Here is a 13,502-nt window from a genome sequence, read left to right on the forward strand (position 1 = left end):
CTTTTCTTAGTTTTTGGCATTCTTTATCAAACCAACCAGCTTTAGCGATTTCCTTTTTACATCTGTAATGTTTTCTTTTTCTCAGGGCTTTTCTGACTACGGTAGAGAAAATTGAAGTTAATTGTTCTGTTGCTAAATTGATCATTTTCTTCTCTTCACCAAATGAAGTCAGTAGAAATGAGTCCATCATGTTCTCCACATGAGTGCTGTGGAGCTCGGCTTCGTACTGGGCAGGACTGTCTTTACTCCATATAAATGTGGAGGGGAGGGGGTACAGTTTGACCTTCTGCTCTGAAGATGGCAGAAGATTCACTGACGTGTTCAGACTGAGGACTATGTGGCTGTGGTCTGATAACGGTAGCTGTGGCATCACTGTGAAATAGTTGATTTTGCTTTGGTCTAGATCCGTAATGGCGTAGTCTACTGTGCTGCTGCCCAGACAGGAGCAGTAGGTGAGTCGACCCAGAGAATCACCCTTTATTCTGCCGTTAACTATGTATAGACCCAGGCTTTTGCAGAGCTGCAGGACCTGTTTTCCATGTCTGTTTACTGTGTTGTCATAATTCTGTCGTGCTTTAGTAAAACGTTTTTGTTGGTACGTATGTGAACTGTTAATATATTTATCTCCATCTGAACTAATGTAGTCCGCTTCTCTCCCTGTTCTAGCGTTCAGATCCCCCATTAACAGCACTGGGCCTCGAGACTGAAAGTATATGATCTCTGACTGTAGAGTTGAGAAGGTGTCTTCATTATAATAAGGCGACTCACGTGGGGGGATATATGTGGAACATAGGTACAGGCCCTCATCTAAACACAAAATCTCTTTTTTAAGTTTTATCCAAATATGTGTTTTTCCTTTTTCACAGGCTGAATATACTGCCACAGATGGTCTTTGAACCAAACTATGATTCCTCCTGAATCTCTTCCGTTTTAACATTAGGCTGTTTGATTGAGGGATACGCAGCTCTCTGTAGTTTGGAGGGGTGTAGGATTTGGAGTCTAAACGACTCCACGTCTCAAGTAATATAATTATATCTGAACTATATACAATATTAACAAAATCAGAGTTAGTCATTTTCTCCCCAAAAGCTGAAGAGAACATCCCTTGAATATTGTAACATGTGATTTTAAACGATGACATTGAGTATTATTGTAATTACCAGAATAATGTATGAGTTCATGACACAATCATATAAATATATAGATTAGTCAATTAAAAGATGATATAGAGAATATAGAAATACAGTGAGTGGGTCTATTTTACAAATGTTACATTTAAAAATAAACAAGTAAATAAGCAAAAAATAAAATAAAATAAATAAGTCATTAAGAAATAATGATCATTCTTGACTATAGACCCATCTTGTGCTTAAGTTAATAGATTATCACATATAATTTTCAGCATGTTTTTGATCTGGATGAGGTCAGTGGAGTCTGATGTACCTCGTCGTGCCGCTACAGCGGCGTCGCTGCCGGGAAGCTGCCCAGCTCTCCTCCCGGTCCGGATGTGTCTTCTGAGGGCTGTTCAGGGTCGATGCCTTGATGGTTTTGCAAACAGTCTCATGCCCTCTCGGTGGATGTGGATATGGTCGTAGAGATGCTGATGTGTGATTTGCTGATGGTTGGCTATGTGGACATTCGGTATTGGGGCACAGATGTTAGCTATCTCCACGTTGATGTTGTTGATGATCCTTTGTGGCACGTCTCTGCGAGGTAGAAGACTCGAGATGATGACTTTGGCTCTGGGGTAGATCCTGCTAGCTGTTCTCACCACGCTGGTCAGGGCTTTTGTGACGTCCACCCTTCTGGTGCTGAGGTCGTTTGTTCCGGTGTGAATAATAATGTGTGACGGGGCACCCAATGCACCCTCTTGCAGCAGTCTTAAAGCAGAGTGTGAGGTGGGACACCAGAACTTCTTCACGGATCTCCCCGGAAACAGTCGTCTGGGGTCAAGATGGTGGCCGTTGGAGTCGCAGAGGATGACGATGTTGTCTTTTCTCTCCTGTTCTCTGCCGTTGCTCGTGAATGATGATGATGTTGTAGTCGGTGGATGAATCTGAGTGCTGCTGAGGTTCTGATGGGCTTGAGGAGACTGACGGGTGGCAGGGGTGAAGGAGCTCCGAGACTGTGTGCTGACACGCTGCTGTTGAGCTGAGTTTGTGGAGGTGCTGGGTGTTTGTGATCTGACACGCCTCTGGTGTTGAGTTGTGGTCGTGGGGCTGCTGTGGGGTCGTGTGCTGACACACTGCTGCTGTTGTATTGTGTGCAGCTGGGTTCTGGTCTCCTCCAGCCGTCTCTCCAGAGTGTGGCCGTGTTGTTCTCTTCTGGTCAGTTCCTCTCTCACCCTCCTCAGCTCCTGCCGCAGCTCTTGATTGTCCTCCTCCAGGTGTCTTACAGCAGAGCAGAGTTGTTGAAGCTGTTGCACACTGGTCAGGTTCAGGAGCTGATGAAGGTTGTTGTTCGTTTCCTCTTTAAACAGGAAGAAGTCCTGCTCCAGCTCAGCGATGTTATCTCTCAAAGCCTTTATCTTGGGAGACGAGGAGTGCTGGTGTGCCCATGTGTTCTTGAGCTGGGGTCAGTGATGGTAACTGAGGTTGTGCCGGCCTCCTCTTCTGCTTGGCTCTTTACTTCAGGAGCTTTCTTAATTTTCTGAACCTCCCCTTTAAGATTTCTGAAGTTCCTCTGGAATTCATTGAGGCTGGTTTCTAGTCCCTGGACCATGACTGTGCCATTGTGATAAAGGTTCACAGTCAGCTTTGTGTCGTCTCCTTCCAGGGTGAGTTGTCTACCTTTGCTGATGCCTCCTTTCCTCATACATGTCATGGCGGAGCAGAGGACGGTGTGCCAGGATGATGGGTGTTCGGTAAAGAAGAGCAGGTTACACCGGACTCTGTTGTTTTCTGGTCCACTGTAGTCAGATAACAGTGTCTCTGGGTTCTCTCTCAGGATCATTTCTTTCATCTTTTTCTTGTCTTTGGCAGATTTAACTTCTGCTGGATATATTATCTCCAGCTCCTCTTCATTTTTGAAAAATGCCTCTGCTTTAGATAGGCCCATTTTGTTCTCAACTGAATTAACTGCCACGGAATGTTAGCTTGGCTAGCAGGCCGCTTGATGTACTGATTATATTGCAGTTTTCAGTTGATATCAATAAAAAAATTACTTTTTTTAGAGGTCTTACCTTAATAATCTTCTGCCTCTATTGTTTACAGTTAGGTATCCAATTAATTAATCAAGATTTGAGTCATTAAAAACATGCATTCTCTGGTAAAAATGTTGTTAAATCAGGAGCTGATTATTTTGTTGCCAACTCCCATCATAACCATGGTAACACTCCTCTCCCTCACCCTCTCCTCTCCTCTCCCTCACCCTCACCCTCTCCTCTCCTCTCCTCTCCTCTCCCTCACCCTCTCCCTCCCTCTCCCTCACCCTCACCCTCTCCCTCTCCTCTCCCTCTCCCTCACCTCTCCCTCTCCCTCTCCCTCACCCTCACCCTCTCCCTCTCCCTCACCCTCTCCCTCTCTCGCTCTCTGTGCGCATGTGCGGAGTGTTCGGGAGTGTGGGTAGTGGGAGTAATTAGAGTTCAGGAGCACGCTTTTGAGAGTTTGTTTTACTTTTTGAATCTATTTTTTCGTTTTCTTTTTTTGTAGATTTCGTTAAAGGATTAAAATTGTTTTATAAAACTTTTTGAGCACTGACTGAGGTCAGCAAACTTAGATAGGGAAAATGGGGTCAAGCGGAGACTTCTCACACTTGACTCTTAGGCACGGTTTGAAATGCACACCTGATGACTCAATATCTGTGGAAGATGTGGTGGTTGCAGTCAGCGAACAGGTTGGTGGTTTAAATATCAAGTCAGCTTCCAGAATGAACAAAGCTGTTGTTGTTTTTCTTGCCGATGTTCAGATGGTTGATAGTTTGGTTGAACGCGGAATTACGATTAACGATACGTTTGTGCCAGTACTGCCGTTATCGAGTCCATCAAAGAAAATTGTACTATCGAACGTTCCTCCGTTCATTAAGAACGAAGCTATCCAAGGCGTTCTTGAAAGATATGGCAGATTAACGGCACCTATAAAAATGATTCCGCTGGGTCTGAAAAATCCGAATATCAAGCACGTAATGTCTTTTAGACGCTTTACGTACATGATATTGAATGAACAACAAGATCCGCTCAATTTGGCTGTGAAACTTACAAATGAAGGCAAAGATTATATAATCTTTATTAGTTCGGATTACATGCGGTGTTTTTCGTGCGGAGAACATGGGCATGTTAGACAAACATGTCCAAATAAACAATCAGAAAAGCCGTCTAATTCGCAAACAATTGAGCAACACGCTGGACAAAATAATACTCTTGTTCCTGTCGTTGAAACGGCACCTAAAGAAAACACTGATGTAAGAGACGTAGAAAATCATGATACGGGTGAGGAGATCGTAAATCTGGCTAGTAGTAGGCCTAGTGGAGTAAATTCGGCTCTGACGATAATTGAAGATGATAAACAGTCAGGAAACGACCAAACAGTGATAGAAGGTGAAGGAGAGGCAGCTGAGGAAAACTATAGCCAGATGTGCACTGTGAGTTCAGAGTATGCCCATTCTGAAAATGATTCAGATAATGATCTTGAGAGTATAGATAGTCTTTCTGAGGTAGAGGATGCTGAAAGAACAGAGTCTTTTGGCTCTAAATTGTACACAGTAAAGCAAATCAATGACTTTCTAGATGGCACTAAGGGAGTGCGCAAACCAAAAATTGAGACTTTTTTCCCTGATTTGAAGCGCTTTTTAGTGTCATGTAAATCTGCAATGAACAAAGCAACCTTCGAAGAATTAAGTAGACAGAAGCGTTATCGCTTGAAGAAAATAATAACAAAGGTAAAAAATATGGTAAACCGTAATGTAAAGAAGGTTTGAAAAAGTCTCTTTAGTCTCTTTTTTTTTTAATAGTCCGCATCATGGCATCCTTAAACTTTGGATCGTTGAATGTTAATGGATGTCGTGGTGCTGAAAAAAGGTTTGCTTTGTTTAATTTTTTGAATTGGAAAAAGGCAAGCATAGTTTTTCTGCAAGAAACTCACACAGATATGAGTAATCAGGTGCAATGGCTAAGTGAGTGGAAAGGTAAATCTTTCCTTAGCCATGGTTCAAATCTTAGTGCCGGTGTAGCAATTCTTATTTCTCCAGATATTCAAATACAAGATAGCAGCGCTGAAGAAATTATACCTGGTAGAATGCAAATTATAGATATGAAATTATATGAGTTATATTTTTCTCTTATTAACATTTATGCTCCAAATGATAGTGTAGATAGAGTTTCTTTTTTTTTTAAATTAAAAAATGTTATTTCAAAAATTCCAAATAATAGAATAATAATTTTAGCTGGTGATTTTAATTGTACTTTGGATTACACTATGGATCGTAATCATGTCGAACCAAATAAAAATTCGTCTGAAACTCTCAAAACCGTTGTCCTGTGTCACGATCTTGTAGACGTATGGAGAGAAGCCTTTCCTAGAGATAAGCAATACACATGGTTGAAAATTAATTCCAACACAGTCTCTGGTGCAAGACTTAATAGATTTTATGTTCAAAGGAATAACAGAGGAAGGTTTTTTAATAGTAAAATTTTGCCAACATCATTTTCTGATCATCATTATATTGCGGTAACTATGACTATAACACAGAGCACTTCCCACCATAATAGTTGGCGTTTTAACAATAGATTACTGCAAGATAAATCTTTTGTACAATTTTTTACTTTGTTTTGGAGAGAGTGGAGAGAGAGAAAGTTACAGTATAAAACTTTAGGCCAGTGGTGGGACATTGGAAAAGTACAGATCCAGCTCTTTTGCCAGCAATATATGAGAAGTCGTATGATGGAACAGAAAGAAAAAGTCCAGTTTTTGGAACAACAAATTCTAAAACTAAGCAGCTCCATCAGTGATGGTGAAGAGACAGAAACTGTAAAAATGCTTAAGGAGTACAATTTGATTTTAAAGAATCTGTATGAAGAAAGAAGCCATAGTGCATCCATACGAGGAAAATATCTTCACTTGAACAGTATGGATTCTTCTACAACTTTCTTTTTTTCATTGGAGAGGAACTCTAGAGAGAAGAAAAACATAAATCATCTTAAATTACCACATGGAAAACAAATAACAGAAAACAAAGAAATATTTTCACAAACTTTACTCTTTTACGAAGATTTATACACAGCACAACCTTGTGACTTTGAAACAACAAACCAGCTTTTAGATGGACTTCCACATCTTAAAAAAGAAGATAAAGCTGAGTTAGAGGAATATTTGACTTTTCAAGAGCTAAGTGAGGCTGTTCAGCAGCAATCCTCAGGAAAATCACCAGGGTTGGATGGTTTGACATCTGATTTCTACAAGGCCTTTTGGTCCTTCATTGGACAGGATTTGTATGCTGTGTTTTGTGTCAGTTTTAAATCAGGAATCTTACCCCTGAGTTGTAGAAGAGCTGTTGTCACTCTCTTACCCAAGAAAGGAGACCTTGGCCTATTAAAAAACTGGCGACCAGTCTCTCTTTTGGGAATTGACTATAAAATTTTATCTAAAGCTCTGACAAATCGTCTAAAGGTTTTTATAGCATCCATTATCCACGAAGATCAGTCTTATTGTGTACCAAAGCGGTCTATTTTTGACCATCTTTTTCTTGTGCGGGACATGTTGTATTTAACTGAACTGCACAAGTTTGATCTTGGTCTTGTTTGTTTAGACCAAGAAAAAGCTTTCGATAAAGTTGACCATGAATATTTGTTCAAAACACTTGAGGGCTTTGGCTTTGGAAAACAGTTTATTTCATGGATAAGACTTCTGTATAAGGATGTGTATAGTATGCTGAAAATTAATGGATTTCTGACCAGACCTTTTTCTGTACATAGAGGAGTGAGACAGGGATGTAGTTTATCTGGTCTCTTGTACACAATTTCCATTGAACCGATGTTGAGGATGTTGAGAGAGAAGCTGCAAGGATTGACGGTTCCATCATCTAGCCTCTCAAATACTCCATCAGTGAAAATAACAGCTTATGCTGACGACATTACAGTGATCATTAGATCTGAAGATGATGTTAAACATCTAATTTCATGCCTCAACATCTATGAGAGTGCTTCTTCAGCACGTGTCAATTGGGAAAAAACGGACACTTTATTATTAGGTCATTGGTTGAATCAGAATCCACCGCAACTTCCACATCAGTGCCTTTGGAATAAAGAAGGTGTTAAGATACTTGGACTGTTCTTTGGGTCTGAACACTTCATGAAAAAGAATTGGGAAGGACTTCTAGAAAAAGTGACAGGAAAGCTCCAGAGATGGAAATGGATTCAAGCCCAGCTTTCTTACAGAGGCAGAGTGTTAGTAGTGAACAATCTAGCCGCCTCAATGTTGTGGCATCGTCTAACAGTGTTAGACCCTCCGAAAGAGTTGTTAGCACAACTTCAAAAAGCCTTTGTTGATTTTTTTGGGGGGGGGCCATTATTGGCTTCCCCAAGGGGTACTTTGTCTTCCTGTGATTGAGGGCGGTCAAGGATTAATTCATCTAGCCTCTAAGGTGAAAACCATGAGGTTACAGACTGCCCAAAAACTGCTTTATTCTTCTGACTCTGTACCGTGGATTAGCTTTGGTCTTGCCATTCTACGGGGAAAAAACAAGATGGTTTTTGATAAACAAATGTTTCTCATCTCAGAAAATGTTGTAAAGGATATGTTTATGATCAAGTTTTATGGATCTGTGTTTGAAGCTTGGAGTTATTTTAAGCCGGAGCGAAAAGAACATTTTGGCTTTAATGAACCACTTTTTCACAATCCTTGGTTTTTCCATACATTTATTATGTCTGGATTTGATATTTCTAGCTTTAGTTTAGCTGGTGTAACTAAAGTTGGAGATTTGATTGATTTAACGAATAGAGAGTGGATTTCAGTACAACATTTTACTACAAAGATTGGAGGTAGATCAGAGAGAATTGTTGGAAATATATTAAAGAATTTGAAAACATCTTTCCCTACTTCTTTGTGGGAATATATAACCAATTTTATGTCTGGCAATAATTATTCAGCAGTTCCTTTTCCAGAAGTGTTTATAACTCCACAGGTAGACCAAAATGGAAATGGAAATGATAATGATGATAATGTGAACTTGTTGCTCTCTTTTAAAGGTTTACAAAGCCTTCCTTTTTCTATAGTGAACAAACAAAATGTATATAACATTTGTGTGAAGTCTTTTTTTGTTGGACAGTTAAGAGAGAGGAGAGATACAAAATGGAGATCTCATCTTTCAGTGACAGTGAATAAATCACCTTCATGGCGGTTATTGTATAAAAATCCCTTACCAAAAAGGTCTGGGGATTTACAGTGGCGCATTTTGCATTGTGCATTACCAACAAGAGTTTTTTTGTTTAACTGTGAATTTTCAGATTCTTCTTTCTGTACTTTGTGTAATGAACTTGACACGGTTTTTCATGTTTTTTGTGAATGTTGTAAATTATCTCCGCTTTTTGATGTTGTGGGTAGATGTTTGAGTAGGTTAGGGATAAGTTTTTCGAAAATGGTGTTTATTTTTGGGTGCAAATATTCTCGCGATAAGTGGGAAATTTGTACGTTTTCTAATTTTTTGGTTGGTCAAGCAAAGTTAGCCATTTGGAAGGCTTATAAAATGGAAATGGAAGAACAAGAAGTTAACATGGTTAATTTATTCATAGCTTTGGTTGAATCAAGGGTAAGATTAGAATATGAATTTAATAAAATGAATTGCAATCTGCTTAGTTTTGAGAAGAAATGGTGTGTAAACAAAAGTTTGATATTTATAGAAGGTGAAGAGCTCGTTTTTAAATGGTAATGTTTTGATAAAAATGTTTGTTTGTTAGATGTTAAAAAGTTTGTAAATGTAGAATAAATTGCTTTAAAAAGTCAAAGTCTCCCTCACCCTCTCCCTCTCCCTCATATACCCAACATATTTTAACACTTTATAAGTTGCAAAATTAAAACGAAAATGTATTACACAAATTGATTAGATATGTTTAATATGTCCAAGCAAAAACTGCAGCAAAATTATCATTTAAATGCTGTTTTTCCTAAATGCATTTAGACTTAGGAGTAGGACACTTGGGGTTGCATTTACATCAGAATACCGCATGATAATTGTAGCAAAATGCAGTGAGAATTTGAGGATGCGTTCTGAGCCAAAGGTGCAGCAAAAGGGTAGCAGAATGGTGATTTAAATGTTTTATTTTTCTTAAATGCATTGACACTTACATATAAGACGTTTCAATAGCATTTTAATTTAATACTCCGCAATGAATATAGTTAAGTAAATGTGGAAAGTGTTTGGTTAACGGTGAATATTGACATAGTGTGCGTCCTGTAGCTGAGCCTAACGACTGACAGGTCAGGGGCGTGTGGCATTTTCAAATGCATTTCAAATCCACATTGACTTTATATCCATAGTGAGGTATTAAATGAAAATGCAATTGAAGCATCTGATATGTAAGTGTCAATGTATTTAAGAAAAATAAAAGACATTTAAATCACCATTTTGCTACTCTTTTGCTGCACCTTTGGCTCAGAACGCATCCTCAAATTCTCACTGCATTTTGCTACAATTATCATGCGGTATTATGATGAAAATGCAATCCCAAGTGTCCTAACTCCCAAGTCTAAATGCATTTAGGAAAAACAGCATTTAAATGATCATTTTACTACAGTCTTGACTTGGACATATTAAACACATCTAATCAATTTGTGTAATACATTTAAATTTTCATTTTGCAACTTATAAAGCATTAAAATATGTTTTTATTTTGGATATTAAAACTAGCTTAGGAAATGGCAAATGTAAATTATATAATTGAATTTTCATTGTGCACTAAATATTGCACATGTATTGGAAAATGTCAATTTAAATACAGAAATACATTGCCATTTTGCATTTTACATTTCAATTTAAATTTTGCTAATTTAATATGCAAAATTTATTTACCATATGCTTCCATAAATAAACACTGTTAATAAATATAACAGAATACAAACCCATGATAAGAATGCAGGGGTGCTTGGGATGCACAGTACAGCAGCAATAACGACCTGTTATTAGAAAAGAAAACAAAAGAAACACCAGGAATGTCATGAACTGCGGTCCCTTCAAAACATGACTCGGATCGACTCACATCTGACACGTCCCAACTCTTTACATCAGTCAAGACATTTTAAGACAACTAATTTAAGACGGTCACTCGCCAAAAATTGTCATTTTGACATTATTGTATGTGCTTTTGTCCGTGTGTGTGAGAGAAAACTCCCGTATTCGCTGCGCGTGCATGACATGTGTCACAGACAGCGCGCCAGTTACGTTACCGAATTAACTTCTAGTGAGTGTGTGTGTGTGTGTGTGTGTGTGTGTGTATCATAAGGCAATAAAATGTCTAAACCTACCTCGTTTGGCGGAAAAGGTGCGTTATTGAATCTGACAATTCCGTGATGTCAGATCTTCACCTAGTCGTAAATCTCTTTTAAATAATAATAACAAAAAGTCGTAATAGTATCTTCTTTTCTTGACAATTGCTCTGCCAGCTCCTGCTGAAGACATAAAGCGCTCTAAACACAGTTGTACCGCACTTTAGATTTAAAGTTATCACAGCTTAACATCACCAGTAAGGATGCTTTAAGACACGCTCAGTAACAAATACACCGCATCAACAACAATTAAAATTGAATAAACCTTTATTTATAAAATGGAAAGTGAGCACACTGTTACACGAAACTTACCTCCACGTCGAGTGAGATGTGACGGTGTGCTGAAAGTGTACAGTAAAATGGCTCCGACATTCATTTGCCAAACAAGGCAGACAGCAACTAACTTAACGTTACATTTGACAAAAAATAATTCACCGCGGAAGTGTAAGAACGGTTCCCCGAACCCGAAATACGACTTTAAAATGAAATTTTGACCAAGGCTCTCTCCGTGAATAATAGCGTCTAAGCACTTTTCGCGCCGATAATCGACTGAGATTCTTGTTCCCACAATGCAATGCATAATTAAATTTTTTTTTTAAAAATACGGAAAATTCCTTCAAATTATTACAGTATATTGTACAGTATTTTTATGGACTTTTTTTTTTTTTTTTTACAGTGCATCATATTCTTTTGAAAGAAACGAATGGTTTTCAGCTGTGGGTCTCATGTCAGAACTGTTCTTTCACTTGTATAAGCGGTGTCTCTGTGTGGAGCTGATGAGTTTGATTTGTGTTTTCTGTAGAGTTTCCAGTCTCTCTCAGCTCCTCCTGAATCTACAGACGTAAATGATGATCTCTTCAGTTCTCGTCTCTTCTGATGATCTGAGAGAATCTGTTCATCAGCTGACAGACAAACTGGAGGATTTCTGCAAAGAGCAGCTCAAGAAGATCTCAGACAGAGGTAAAGTCCTGGAGATTCATCTGCTCTCAGAAACCAGTCCATCATCATCTCATATCATGGAGAACATCATATTAGAAATGTGTTAGGAATGGATGCAGGATCATGAGAATCACACTGTTCATGTCTGTTGATTTCCACAGTCACATTCACCAACATTGTTCCCAGGACCAGGAACCACTTCCTACAATGTAAGTCAGTAAGAAAACCAGCAGAAAAACTCACTGAGTGTGTTCATGTTCTTCTGTAGAAGCTGGAAGAAGAGTTTATAATTGATGATGTAAATGATGATTAGCACAGATATCTGGTCATCTGTACTGAGACACTGATGATACACTGAACATGAAGAGTTCAGCTACATGAAAAGATCAAACAGATTCATAATTCCTGATTCTGATGTGTTTTATCTCCATCAGATTCCCATCAGCTCACTCTGGATCTGAACACAGTGAATAAACGCCTCCATCTGTCTGAGAGAAACAGAGTGATTACTCGCACTGGCACAGTCCAGCCGTATCCTGATCATCCAGACAGATTTGATGTGTCTCAGGTGTTGTGTAGAGAGAGTGTGTGTGGACGCTGTTACTGGGAGCTGGAGTGGAGTGGAGATTATGGTGTGTCTATATCAGTGTCATATAAGAGCATCAGCAGGAAGGGAGCGGGTAAAGAGTGTTTGTTTGGATCTAATGATCAGTCCTGGAGTTTGTTCTGCTCTTCCTCCAGATACTCATTCAGACACAATAACATACAGACTGATCTCTCTGTGAAGCCCATCATCAGGAGAATAGGAGTGTTTGTGGATCACGGAGCAGGAACTCTGTCCTTCTACAGCGTCTCTGACACAATGAGCCTCATCCACACAGTCCAGACCACATTCACTCAGCCGCTCTATCCTGGGTTTAGTGTTGGTTCTGGATCATCAGTGAAACTGTGTTGATGAATCAGAATAGACTGATGAGAGATTCTACCCATAATGCTTTGAGCCGCATGATATTTTAATATAAATGTTTTAATGGTTTAATGTTTAGGCTAAATTAAATTTTTCTGTGATCAAAGCTGACTTTACTAATCCAGTCTTCAGTGTCACATGATTTGCTGTTTAATTATTTTCATTATTATTTGTGCTCAGTTATTAATAATGGTTCTTATTATTATCAATACTGAAAACTGTTTTTGTTTCCTAATATTTTTGTGTAAACTGTGACACTAACTTTTTTAGGATTATTTGTTTAATACAAAGTTAAAGAACAGCATTTTATATATATACATAATTTGTAATAAGTATATATTTACTGTCACTTAAATCAATTGAATGCCACCTTTTTGAATAAAAGTATTGTTTTTTTTTTTTGTTTTTTTTTTTTAAACTTACTCCAGACTGAATGGTTTTGTATCACATTTTCCACAATAATATGAAGCAGGACAACTGTTTTCAACATTGATAATAATAAATGTTTCTTGAGCAGCAAATCAGCATATTAGAATAATTTCTGAAGGATCATGTGACGCTGAAAACCAGAGTAATTATCTCTGTGCCAAAAAGTCCAGGGCCACTTTTTAGCCCCAGTCCACCCCTGCTGAGATGTTATAGAGTCTCTTATTTCCTCTTCATTACATTAATACTGCAGCTGAACTTCTGTCAGGAAAATATCATCAGAATAAATGTGTGTGTAATAAATCCTCATATAGACAGTAAGATCAGTGTGTGTGTGTGTGTGTGTGTGTGTGTGTGTGTGTGTGAGTCCTGCTCACACCAGTGACCGTGTGTTTTGTGCTTTTTGTGCATCCAAATGAACGTTTTTGTTTATCTAATATATGTGTGTATTTATTATGTACATATATAGACACACATACAGTACATATATTTTGAAAATATTTATAGTATTTACATGTATATATTTATATTATATGTAAATATATTTAATATATAAACATAACATATTTTTCTTATATATATGCATGTGTGCACAGAATTATTGACACAGCAGCACATTCGGTGAATCAAGCCTTAGGCTTTGCAGGAATCTTTGTCCAACTTAAATTGGTTTTAAACTCAAAAACAAAACAAAATGT

The 13,502-nt window shown here is 38.3% G+C and overlaps 1 pseudogene; it reads left to right on the plus strand.

The window, feature by feature from the left end:
- The window catches only part of LOC131522177 (tripartite motif-containing protein 16-like), a 52,009-nt pseudogene extending 39,581 nt beyond the window's left edge, over window positions 1-12,428 (plus strand).
- The last annotated feature ends 1,074 nt before the right edge of the window (window positions 12,429-13,502 follow it).

This window comes from Onychostoma macrolepis, chromosome 02 (assembly GCF_012432095.1).
Source record: "Onychostoma macrolepis isolate SWU-2019 chromosome 02, ASM1243209v1, whole genome shotgun sequence".
Lineage (NCBI taxonomy): Eukaryota > Metazoa > Chordata > Actinopteri > Cypriniformes > Cyprinidae > Onychostoma > Onychostoma macrolepis.